The sequence below is a fragment of the Acipenser ruthenus genome, chromosome 11 (genome assembly GCF_902713425.1).
Source record: "Acipenser ruthenus chromosome 11, fAciRut3.2 maternal haplotype, whole genome shotgun sequence".
In the NCBI taxonomy this organism is placed as follows: Eukaryota; Metazoa; Chordata; class Actinopteri; order Acipenseriformes; family Acipenseridae; genus Acipenser; species Acipenser ruthenus.
In genome coordinates, this window is record NC_081199.1 from 42886616 (window position 1) to 42898754 (window position 12139).

Genomic DNA, 12139 nt, shown 5'->3' on the forward strand with positions numbered 1-12139 from the left:
TTGATTCGGCTTTGTTTTCTTCATCCAGATTTAGCACCTGGGCTTCAAGACTATTTCTTATGTATAACGCTACCCCTCCGCCTCTTCTGTCCTGCCTGTCTTTCCTATACAGTGTATATATATATATATATATATATATATATATATATATATAGTGACCAAATCAATCATTTTGATGGCAGACAGCTCTAAACAGAGAAAACACCACTATGAAATTAAAACGATTTCATCAGAAAGTGATCTGAGCAATCCATCCATCACAAGCATGACAAGCGCAATCCATCCATCACATGCATGACAAGCAAAGACAAGAAGATGCAGGCGGGGAGAGGGGGGGAGCAGGAGTGAAATGGAATCGTTCTGTTATACAGATCGGCACTGTCTGTGACCTGGAGGAACCTGCTATAACTAAAGAGAAATATTTACATGTATTTAAGTAAAAGGGGAAAAGAGATGGTCTCCATCCATCATTAGCAGAGTGGCATTGGAGAACAAAGGTCTGTTCTCTTGGGTGGGGGTGGGGGTGGGGGATGGGGGTGGGAGGTGGTTTATAATAGAGAATGCAAAATTATTAGACAATGTTCCATTATTGTACTGAGACCTTTATCCAGGATTGCTTATTGAGGATCAGCTGATGCAGTTCATTTCCAGAGATCTCTCTCCGTTCCCTCGCAGCCCGTGCACAGTGGCTGGATAATGCCATGCTGATGGAAGGGATTGTGGTTCCCATCGGACGGACGGACGAACAAGACTAGTTTTAGTTTTATAATCCGGTAACACTTTACATTGAGTGTCTCTAATTACTGTGCATATACATAGTAGTTACTTAGTAAATAAAGGTGCAGTTACACATAATTACAACGTTATTATGCATAGTTACAATATACCTAATGTGTAATTGTCCTTGCATGATACAGTATAACCCTAGCCCTTACCCTAATCCTTACCCTAACCCTAATCCTATCCATAACCCTAAGCCCAACTCTAACCCTTCTCTGATACAATTGTGTACTTACGTACATCATGCAAAAAGATGTACACGTAAAGTACATTGTAGCTATGCATAATAACATTGTAATTATATGTGAATACACATGTATTTACTATGTAACTTCCATGTAAATACCCAGTAATTAGAGACACTTGATGCAAAGTGTTACTTACAACCCCAGAATTCACCGGTTAAAAATCAATGCTCTTGTCCTGCTGATCAATTCAATTCTAGACTAACAATCAGGCTGGACAACTCTTCTAATGTGTTGGATCAATTTAGAGCAGTTTATGAAGGTGTCTGCTATCATTATTATTATTATTATTATTATTATTATTATTATTATTATTATTATTATTATTATTATTATTATTATTATTGTTGTTGTTGTTGTTGTTGTTGTTGTTGGTTAAGAAAACTGTACTGTTTGCTGGACGAGTGGATTCATCCCCGTGGAATTCAAACATGTGTAACTATCATTTCTAATTGAATTTTATTTTGCTTGAACGTGAGGAGAATCTACATGTCGATTACTCAGGGATCCTGGGTGACAACATCAGCACGCAATCAAGCTCACAACTGGATTAAATACAAGCGATGGCACTGCCATAAACATTGAAAAGTATCGAGGATAAACATGCATGGCTGGAAGTTTAGTTTATAATTTCCATGGTTGATATTACAGCACAGGGTGCTCTAAACTAGCAGCACATGGGTTTATCATGTCCATGGTTGATATTACAGCACAGGGTGTTCTAAACTAGCAGCACATGGGTTTATCATGTCCATGGTTGATATTACAGCACAGGGTGCTCTAAACTAGCAGCACATGGGTTTATCATGTCCATGGTTGATATTACAGCACAGGGTGTTCTAAACTAGCAGCACATGGGTTTATCATGTCCATGGTTGATATTACAGCACAGGGTGCTCTAAACTAGCAGCACATGGATTTATCATGTCCATGGTTGATATTACAGCACAGGGTGCTCTAAACTAGCAGCACATGGGTTTATCATGTCCATGGTTGATATTACAGCACAGGGTGCTATAAACTAGCAGCACATGGGTTTATCATGTCCATGGTTGATATTACAGCACAGGGTGCTCTAAACTAGCAGCATATGGGTTTATCATGTCCATGGTTGATATTACAGCACAGGGTGCTCTAAACTAGCAGCACATGGGTTTATCATGTCCATGGTTGATATTACAGCACAGGGTGCTCTAAACTAGCAGCACATGGGTTTATCATGTCCATGGTTGATATTACAGCACAGGGTGCTCTAAACTAGCAGCACATGGGTTTATCATGTCCATGGTTGATATTACAGCACAGGGTGCTCTAAACTAGCAGCACATGGGTTTATCATGTCCATGGTTGATATTACAGCACAGTGTGCTGTAAACTAGCAGCACATGGGTTTATCATGTCCATGGTTGATATTACAGCACAGGGTGCTCTAAACTAGCAGCACATGGGTTTTTCCCACTGTACCAAACATCCTCCATGAAAATAAGGCAGAAATTAAATAAAAGATAAATAAAGACAACAGAACAGAATCACAGATATAAACAAACACATAAATATGCTATTAATCTATAAATACATACCATGAGTAAAATAGTACTGATATAAGTAACAGAAAGGGATAGTTAATACAATGTATGAGAAAGAAGAGCATTTGTATTATGCAGTGTTATATTTTCCATATAAAGTCAATGTAACACAAGCTGTATCATATATCCTGATCTCTGCAGCTCACCGGTGTAACTCGACATGTTCTCTCCTGTTCCCAGACCTCATTGATTTATTTAGTTATTTGTCCAGATAAATTAATAGAAGAATTACAGCTGCTGAATTCATGACTTGGAATTAAATATCAACTTGTATGCAAATTCTTAAATGTTATACAAGGTCCCCTGCAGCCATGCAATCATAAATCTATATAATGCTATACCTCTCAGCTAAATCAATACGTATAAATGATGTTTGCATCCAATACTAATTCAAATGCCTCCTAGCTTTCTGCAAAATGTAATAAAAATATTTATTAAATAAAGGATAAATAAATCAAATGTAACAAATACAACCCTATTGTGACCCTCCTTGGATTGCATTTTAAATGTCTTCCACTCATTTGTTCTAGGAATCTATATAGGGGACTAGCTTAGCGATTTCGCAGTCCCTGGATGTTATTTAAACGGTTCAATGAATTTCTGCACACAGTAGTGTTGAGGGACGGGGAGTGAAATCACAGCAAGTGTGTGGAGGGACCAACAGGACGTTACATTTAAACACTTTAAAATGTTTCAATATACGGTTGTGTACTTAAAAACAAAATGTAGGTCCCTAAATGATTTGTCATTTAATGTTGTTTGTTTGCTTTCAATGATCAAATTGAACACGAATGCAGAGGAGCCTGGCCCTTGCGCATAGCGGTTAAGACAGTGTGGAGTAGTGGTTAGGGCTCTGGACTCTTGACCGGAGGGTTGTGGGTTCAATCCCAGGTGGGGGACACTGTAATGCAGAGGAGCCTGGCCCTTGTGCATAGCGGTTAACGCAGTGTGGAGTAGTGGTTAGGGCTCTGGACTCTTGACCGGAGGGTTGTGGGTTCAATCCCAGGTGGGGGACACTGTAATGCAGATGAGTCTGGCCCTTGTGCATAGCGGTTAAGACAGTGTGGAGTAGTGGTTAGGGCTCTGGACTCTTGACCGGAGGGTTGTGGGTTCAATCCCAGGTGGGGGACACTGTAATGCAGATGAGTCTGGCCCTTGTGCATAGTAGTTAAGACAGTGTGGAGTAGTGGTTAGGGTTCTGGACTCTTGACCGGAGGGTTGTGGGTTCAATCCCAGGTGGGGGACACTGTAATGCAGATGAGTCTGGCCCTTGTGCATAGTGGTTAAGACAGTGTGGAGTAGTGGTTAGGGTTCTGGACTCTTGACCGGAGGGTTGTGGGTTCAATCCCAGGTGGGGGACACTGTAATACAGATGAGTCTGGCCCTTGTGCATAGTAGTTAAGACAGTGTGGAGTAATGGTTAGGGTTCTGGACTCTTGACCAGAGGGTTGTGGGTTCAATCCCAGGTGGAGGACAGTGCTGCTGTACCCTTCAGCAAGGTACTTGTAACAACTGTAAGTTGCCCTGGATAAGGGCGTCTGCTAAGAAATAAACAATAACTAGATGGTAACTTTACAAGTAAAGTTGTGGGGCTTGATTTATTGGGAAAGTGGTCAAAGAAGCTGATTTGTGTCAAAAGTCACATTGTTTACTAATTGTCTCATGCTTAGAATGTGCTATAATTTGAAATTTCTCAAAGTTAATTCAACAGTGGGAAGTAGCCTACTGAAAGAAGTTGATGCGGTTACTAAAACAGGTGTACCTCTTGATTGGCAAAAGTTATTTCTGTTTTGATTTCATATTTAAATAGCAGAGAAGTAGAAGATGTCATACCCTCTAACGTTTTGTCTAGCTTGTTGGGAAAGTGGTCAAAGTAGCTGATTTGTGTCAAATGTTACATCGTTTACAGTAAATAGAATGTTGGAAGTCTGGGAATTTAAAAACAATGGGGAGCTTCAGAATGTTGAAAAAACTCCCATTAAAGTGAATGAAGATGGACAAAAAAAGGACAAAAAGCTTAATAGTTTAAAAAGTATAAAATATATCAAAAAGTTATATACAAGCACACTATTCCAGACCGGTCTACATGTTTTAAAGTTTGAACGGCATTTCTAGCTTAAACGGTGTAAGAGGAGTAGCGTGCCAAAGAATAAGAAGAAGAAGTATGTTGAAGATTTCAAGTGGGGACTCTTGCTTCGCAAGCCCCACTAATAAGAATAAGACGCTTGCTTGCGGTGCACAGGGTCATGGGATCACGTCCAGTCTCCGCCCTGTTACATAAACAGAGTGAACGCCTGCTTATTACTGCTCTTTTAAAGTTCACTATTTATTTTGATACTAATAATCATTTGCAGCATGTTTTGATTATGATTAAACACACCTGATTATAGGGGCGGCACAGTGGCGTAGTGGTCAGCACTGCTGCCACACAGCGCCAGGGTCCTAGGTTCAAATCCTGCCTAGGGTACTGTCTGTGTGGAGTTTGCATGTTCTCGCTGTGTTCACGTGGGTTTTCTCTGGGTATTCCAGTTTCTTCCCACAGTCCAAAGACATGTTGTTCAGATTGATTGGTCAATCTAAATTGCCCAGTAAGTGTGTGTGTGTGTGTGTGGTGCGCCCTGTGATGGACTGGTGTCCTGTCCAGGGTGTAGTCCTGTGTATGCCAGGTTAAGCTCTGGTTCACCACAACCCTGTAAAGGAGTAAGTGGTTAATGATAATGGATGGATAGATATTTGATTATAGTCACATAAGCAAAATGTACTTACAAATTATTATTAAACTGCTTAACATAAATAGTGAGCTTTAAAGTGCATCAATAAACAAAAGTTGACCCTGTTTACATCCCAAACCCTGGAAAATAAGATGTCTGAGTTTTTAAATAATTTGATTCTGAAGATGAAAATGGATGGCCAGGAAGAGACATCCATCAGTGTCTGTGTGTCAAACAGGCCTAAACACACCCCTCTGATCACTGATGAAGCCCACAGAGAAACAGTATCAGGCTGCAGGGGGAGTAGGGGGACTGTGCCAAGAGAGAGATATGAAGAGAGAGAGAGAGAGAGAGAGAGAGAGAGAGACTCTGCATTCTGCTGACACCGGCTGTCTGGAGGGCACGTGCTGGTGCTGGCGAGACACTGCAGCAGCCAATTGCAATCCAGACTGAAGAGAGATTTATTAAAACTGCCGGCTTACTGTATATTTTAAACCAGAAGTGAAAGAGAAATAAATGAATAAGTGCTGATGATGGATCTCATAGATTGGGATCTTTGCTTTAGGAAATTGTTGGAAGCAATTCCCACTCAGATATCAGAGATTACCAGGACACTTTGCACTAGATAGTCTGTCATTTTTAAATGATTATTATTTATACAGTATACACATAAACAGGAATGGATGCGATTTCCAAACCCATATAGAAAACACTCTACTAGAGGTGTTTCTGGTAAAGAAGTCAGATGCACTGTGTTTGAAAAGGACCCGCGTTAGCGATTGTAATTCAGACAGCACTGTGAGTGTATTGATGTTGACCATGGCTGCTATCAGTCCACATTTAAACACTATTTATAGAAATCACAATCGGTATCATTATATAGGGTTATGGTAATATTCCATTTCCATAGTCATTGACATTATAGAGGGTGTTCTATATCAAGATTCCATTTCTAGTCGATTGATTGATTTCTGTATTCAGGCAAAGAGGTCTATTTGTTTTTTGTCTGAATAGCAGCAGATCTAGGGGCAGCAGTGTGGAGTGGTGGTTAGGGCTCTGGACTCTTGACTGGAGGGTCGTGGGTTCAATCCCCAGTGGGGACACTGCTGCTGTACCCTTCAGCAAGGTACTTTACCTAGATTGCTCCAGTAAAAATGGGTAATTGTATGTAAAAATAATGTAATATCTTGTAACAATTGTAAGTCTCCCTGGATAAGGGTGTTAGCTAAGAAATAAATAATAATAATAATCTAAACAGTGTTCTCTTTTAGTATTCATCCATTAGGTGTTCTCTCTCGGGGAGGGTTTATTGACCCCATCTACTAACCCAGTAAGTGTCATTGTAATCATTTGAGGACAGGCAACTTTGTATTTTTTGTTATTTAAATGTTCTCTTTTAACTATCTTGTTATGATAACTTACTCTAATTGTGTTCACCGCAAAAGTTAAGTCTGAATGTAATGTCTCAAATTACATAAATACAGCTTGTGTTCTGATTTTTTCAAAGAAAAATGCATTTGGTACCTAATGGGTTTAACATCACTTACGTCATTAAAATAGACCACAAAATATTGGACTAATATTGTCATTGAAAATACATGATAACAACTGAACCGCTCTGACTTGCGTTCAATCGTGAAAGAAGTTGTGGTTCACAAACCTATATCACGGGAGGATTCTGTCTCTGACAAACTGTTTTTTTTTTAAGAAGGAAAAGTGTGAAGTATCTCCCAGTAGTCTGTCTTAACAGCCGTGCAGTAACGCTTTTAGGAATTGCTTATTCATCAGTGCCCAGAGCCATCAGCTACATCAAGGAAAATGAAAACCAGTGATGCCTCCCAGGGGAGTGGAGGAGGAGGAGGAGGAGGAGGAATGAGGCAACAAAGAGGAGAATGTGAGATCATTTTAAACAAAGAGAAGAATGTGAGATCATTTTAAACAAAGAGAAGAATGTGAGATCATTTTGAACAAAGAGGAGAATGTGAGATCATTTTAAACAAAGAGGGGAATGAGAGATCGTTTTAAACAAAGAGGGGAATGAGAGATCGTTTTAAACAAAGAGGAGAATGTGAGATCATTTTAAACAAAGAGAATAATGTGAGATCATTTTAAACAAAGAGAAGAATGTGAGATCATTTTAAACAAAGAGGAGAATGTGAGATCATTTTGAACAAAGAGGAGAATGTGAGATCATTTTAAACAAAGAGGAGAATGTGAGATCATTTTAAACAAAGAGGGGAATGAGAGATCGTTTTAAACAAAGAGGAGAATGAGAGATCATTTTAAACAAAGAGGAGAATGAGAGATCATTTTAAACAAAGAGGAGAATGTGAGATCATTTTAAACAAAGAGGAGAATGTGAGATCATTTTGAACAAAGAGGAGAATGTGAGATCATTTTAAACAAAGAGGAGAATGAGAGATCATTTTAAACAAAGAGGAGAATGAGAGATCATTTTAAACAAAGAGGAGAATGAGAAATCGTTTTAAACAAAGAGGAGAATGAGAGATCATTTTAAACAAAGAGGAGAATGTGAGATCATTTTAAACAAAGAGGAGAATGAGAGATCATTTTAAACAAAGAGAAGAATGTGAGATCATTTTAAACAAAGAGGAGAATGAGAGATCATTTTAAACAAAGAGGAGAATGTGAGATCATTTTAAACAAAGAGAAGAATGTGAGATCATTTTAAACAAAGAGGAGAATGTGAGATCATTTTAAACAAAGAGGAGAATGTGAGATCATTTTAAACAAAGAGGAGAATGTGAGATCATTTTAAACAAAGAGGAGAATGTGAGATCATTTTAAACAAAGAGGAGAATGAGAGATCATTTTAAACAAAGAGGAGAATGAGAGATCATTTTAAACAAAGAGGAGAATGTGAGATCATTTTAAACAAAGAGGAGAATGTGAGATCATTTTGAACAAAGAGAAGAATGTGAGATCATTTTAAACAAAGAGGAGAATGTGAGATCATTTTAAACAAAGAGGAGAATGTGAGATCATTTTAAACAAAGAGAAGAATGAGAGATCATTTTAAACAAAGAGCTGGATCCACCTCCCCAACCCCAGGAGTGCCAGAGCCAATGAGGTGGCGCCCCCAATAGCACCCCCCCCCCCCCCCTCCCCAGTGAAGGCCTCAGTTTATCAATTCTAATTGGCTAGTATAGACCCGGGTCATTTCCCCCAAGATTTATTTCAGTACAAACGCGTCTTTTTCCTTTTTGATGGGACGGCAATGATGTCATTTAGTTTAACAGTCAATCCCTCCACACATTATAAAATCCATCTTGAATCCCAGCTGAAATTAGCTCATTCCCTCGTTGACAGTTAGCCACATCACAAAACCATCGCTCAGCTTGCGGCAGGCACACAGGTTTGTCTTTCATTTAAGACTTCCTGGATCGCACAAAGGCATGGGTCCGTACCTTCTTGTTCACTGGGTGACGGGGCTGGGATGCAGGCGGAAATCCACGGTGCACCACATTCCCACCTCAGAAAGCAACGTACAGTTTCTCCCATTCTCAGTTAATTCTTACCAAATGATTTCATTCAGTCACTGCACATGTATTTGTACCATGTTCAGTTTTCTATGTATGCTAACCTTTCAAAGTATTGGCAGGGAAACTTCTTGTGCTCCACAGATTTCACCTAAACATCACATTTTAATAATACCAAATATAAGTGTAGATCTTTAGAGCAAAGAGCTTAAGAAATTGTTTCCCAGGTATTTTCTGAAGCAGAGTGATTGGATGTCCTGTCCTCTACACTTGCTGTTACAGACTCAATTTTATTTTGTATTTAGAAAAGGCTGCAGTGATTTCTTTCCTTGCTGTTGCTGAACTGCTGATCTCATCATGCACTGATTGATATGAGCTGATCCTTTCTCTCAGAGCCAGGGACACCAGCGGAATCACTCACACCGTCAGCCCGCGTAGCGCAGCGCTCGGGAGGAGGCAGGACTGCCCCTGGCTCTCCTGCCATCACACCCCGACTAGTTGGATTGGCACCCCACCACCCACTGACCCACCAAACGCAGTGGGTTTGCAATGCATCCATTCACAGTGAACCGCAAATTGGTACAGTGCCCCATACCAACAATAAATTATTAATGAGTCAATAAACCACCCCTGGGGGGAACACCAAAGAGATTAAAATAGAACAAAACAGCGGCGATATTTAGATACACCACTGTTTAGATCATTAGCAGACCCCAATATCAGCTCCAGGGGTCTCTCCATATGTAGTCTGCAGACTAAAGTAACAGTGTAATAAATTATCTTTTAAGCTTTAAGACTGGTGGTTTCATTTACAGCTCCTCTTTCAGACAAATTATTTTCCAGATATCTGTTCTTGCCCTTTAAAGTTGCTGCTTTTTTCTATGCTAAATGTCTTCTTTCTCTCTCTCTCTCTCTCTCTCTCTCTCTCTCTCTCTCTCTCTCTCTCTCTCTCTCTCTCTCTCTCTCTCTCTCTCTCTCCATGCGATCCGAGTGTCCCCAGTCAGTAGCTTCTTAATTAAATTCTGGAATTTTCCAATGACAAGGCATCCTTTACAGACTGGGGACAAAACAGAAGGATAATCAAAGTTCTGGAGAACCTTTTTCTTTTTTTCTTTTTGCCTCTACACCATGTCTGTTGCTTCCTTGTTAATCACATGATACACAAGCAAGACAAAGAGACAAAATGCTAGTTCATTCCTGTGGCAAAGTGCCCCCCCTGTGTATGTTATGTTACGTGTTGTGTGTAAATGTTGGTGTATAGGCATTGGTACACGGGATATAAGCGGTCTGTGTTTCACGTGTGTGTAAATTGTATATTTGTATGTGAGCACGGGGAATTGCACTTTAATTAATTCACGTGCAGTTGTACCGAGATTCCAATTGAATGATTGACTAGCAATCGAATCTCGGTACAACTGCATAAAAGCTGCATGTTTTCACTCACTGGGGGTTTTAGGTGTTCGGTGAGTGGAGAACGGGATTGGAGATGGAGGTAAATGTTAGGAAAAAGAATAAGAAGAATAATAGTTAGTGTTATCTGCTCACCGTGTTTTGTTCGTCTGTCTGTGCACTGTCTAGTCCGTTTTGTTCGTCTGTTTATTTTGGCTCAAGTGCCGTGTCCTGTTTTGTGTTCTGTTTGTTAAACCTTTTTATTTATTTGTTATTAAACGCTGAGTGCAACCATCGCTCTCATCATCACCGTCTGTCTGTGTGTTTCTCTCTCTGGTCTGAGTTCCTCCCTGCAGCCGTCTTTGTCACAATTCCCCAAACCTGTAATCACCAAAACCTACAAACCTGACAGCCAACCATTAGCATATCATTAGTAAGCACATATCTAACCCACTGTGCAAATCTGGCAAGGTGTCTGTGATGTATTATTAATATGTTCCAGACACCTGCCCTTTTTGGAGTGGAAAAGGGAAGGTTCTGCCAGAAAATTCAGCAAGGTTATCCAAAAGCCTATAAACACAATGCTAACAGCAGACAACACACTGCTCCCACCATACCTGCAACTAAATTGTTTATGGCTAGTTTTAAAATATTCATGCTATTTTTTTTTCTTTTTTGTATCCCTTTCAGAAAATAATTAAGAACATAAGAACATAAGAACATAAGAAAGTTTACAAACGAGAGGAGGCCATTCAGCCCATTTTGCTCATTTGATTGTTAGTAGCTTATTGATCCCAGAATCTCATCAAGCACCTTCTTGAAGGATCCCAGGGTGTCAGCTTCAACAACATTACAGGGGAGTTGGTTCCAGACCCTCACAATTCTCTGTGGGGCAAACTTGATTGCCTGTTTATTTGTTTGTTTGTTTGTTTGTTTGTTTATACTTGCATATGTATATCATATGCTGTAGCTTGTGTACAGAACCATTATTTACCAAAATGCAAAACAGAAATGTAAAATCTGCTTGTATCTACTCAGACCAGCAAGGCAAGATTTCATTTCAGAATTCTGCCAGCTCGGGCTCCCGAGTGGCGCATCTGGTAAAGGCGCTCCGCATGGAGTGCAGGATGTGCCCTATAGCCTGGACATCGCAAGTTCGAGTCCAGGCTATTCCACAACCGACCGTGGACGGCAGCTCCCAGGGGGCGGCGCACAATTGGCCGAGCGTCGCCCGGGGGGAGGGAGGGTTAGGTCGGCCAGGGTGTCCTCGGCTCACCGCGCACCAGCGACCCCTGTAGTCTGGCCGGGTGCCTGCGGGCTTGTCTGAGAGCTGCGTTGTCCTCCAACGCTGTAGCTCTTGGGTGGCTGCATGGTTAGTCCACAGTGTGAAAAAAAGCGGTCGGCTGACGGCACACGCTTCGGAGGACAGCGTGTGTTCGTCTTCGCCCCCCCGAGTCAGTGCAGAGATGGTAGCGGTGAGCTAAGCCTAAAAAAATAATTGGCCATTCCAACTTGGGAGAAAAAAAAAAAAAAAACAATTGGCAACGACTAAATTAAAAAAAAATAATAATAATTCTGCCTGCTCATTCCCCTTGCTTTATTCTAAAAGGCCACTGGGTGTCACTCTAGTAAACAACAGAAACCCATTTCCAATGTGTTTTTGTTTCAAATAATAATAATAATAATAATAATAATAATAATAATAATAATAATAGGGCCGTGTATGTATAGGACTGAGATTCCAGGTACCAGGGTAACAGACACAGAGTAGAGGCTAGTGACCAGTGGAGGATAGATTATGATGACTTGATAGGTAGTGTACTGTGTCATATTCATTTAATTTAGATTTATTCTTAGCGGAATGCCTGACTCATCAGTCAAGCAATTGAAAGGATCCAGGCTCTGGCTGCCAGTTCAAGCTGTTTTCC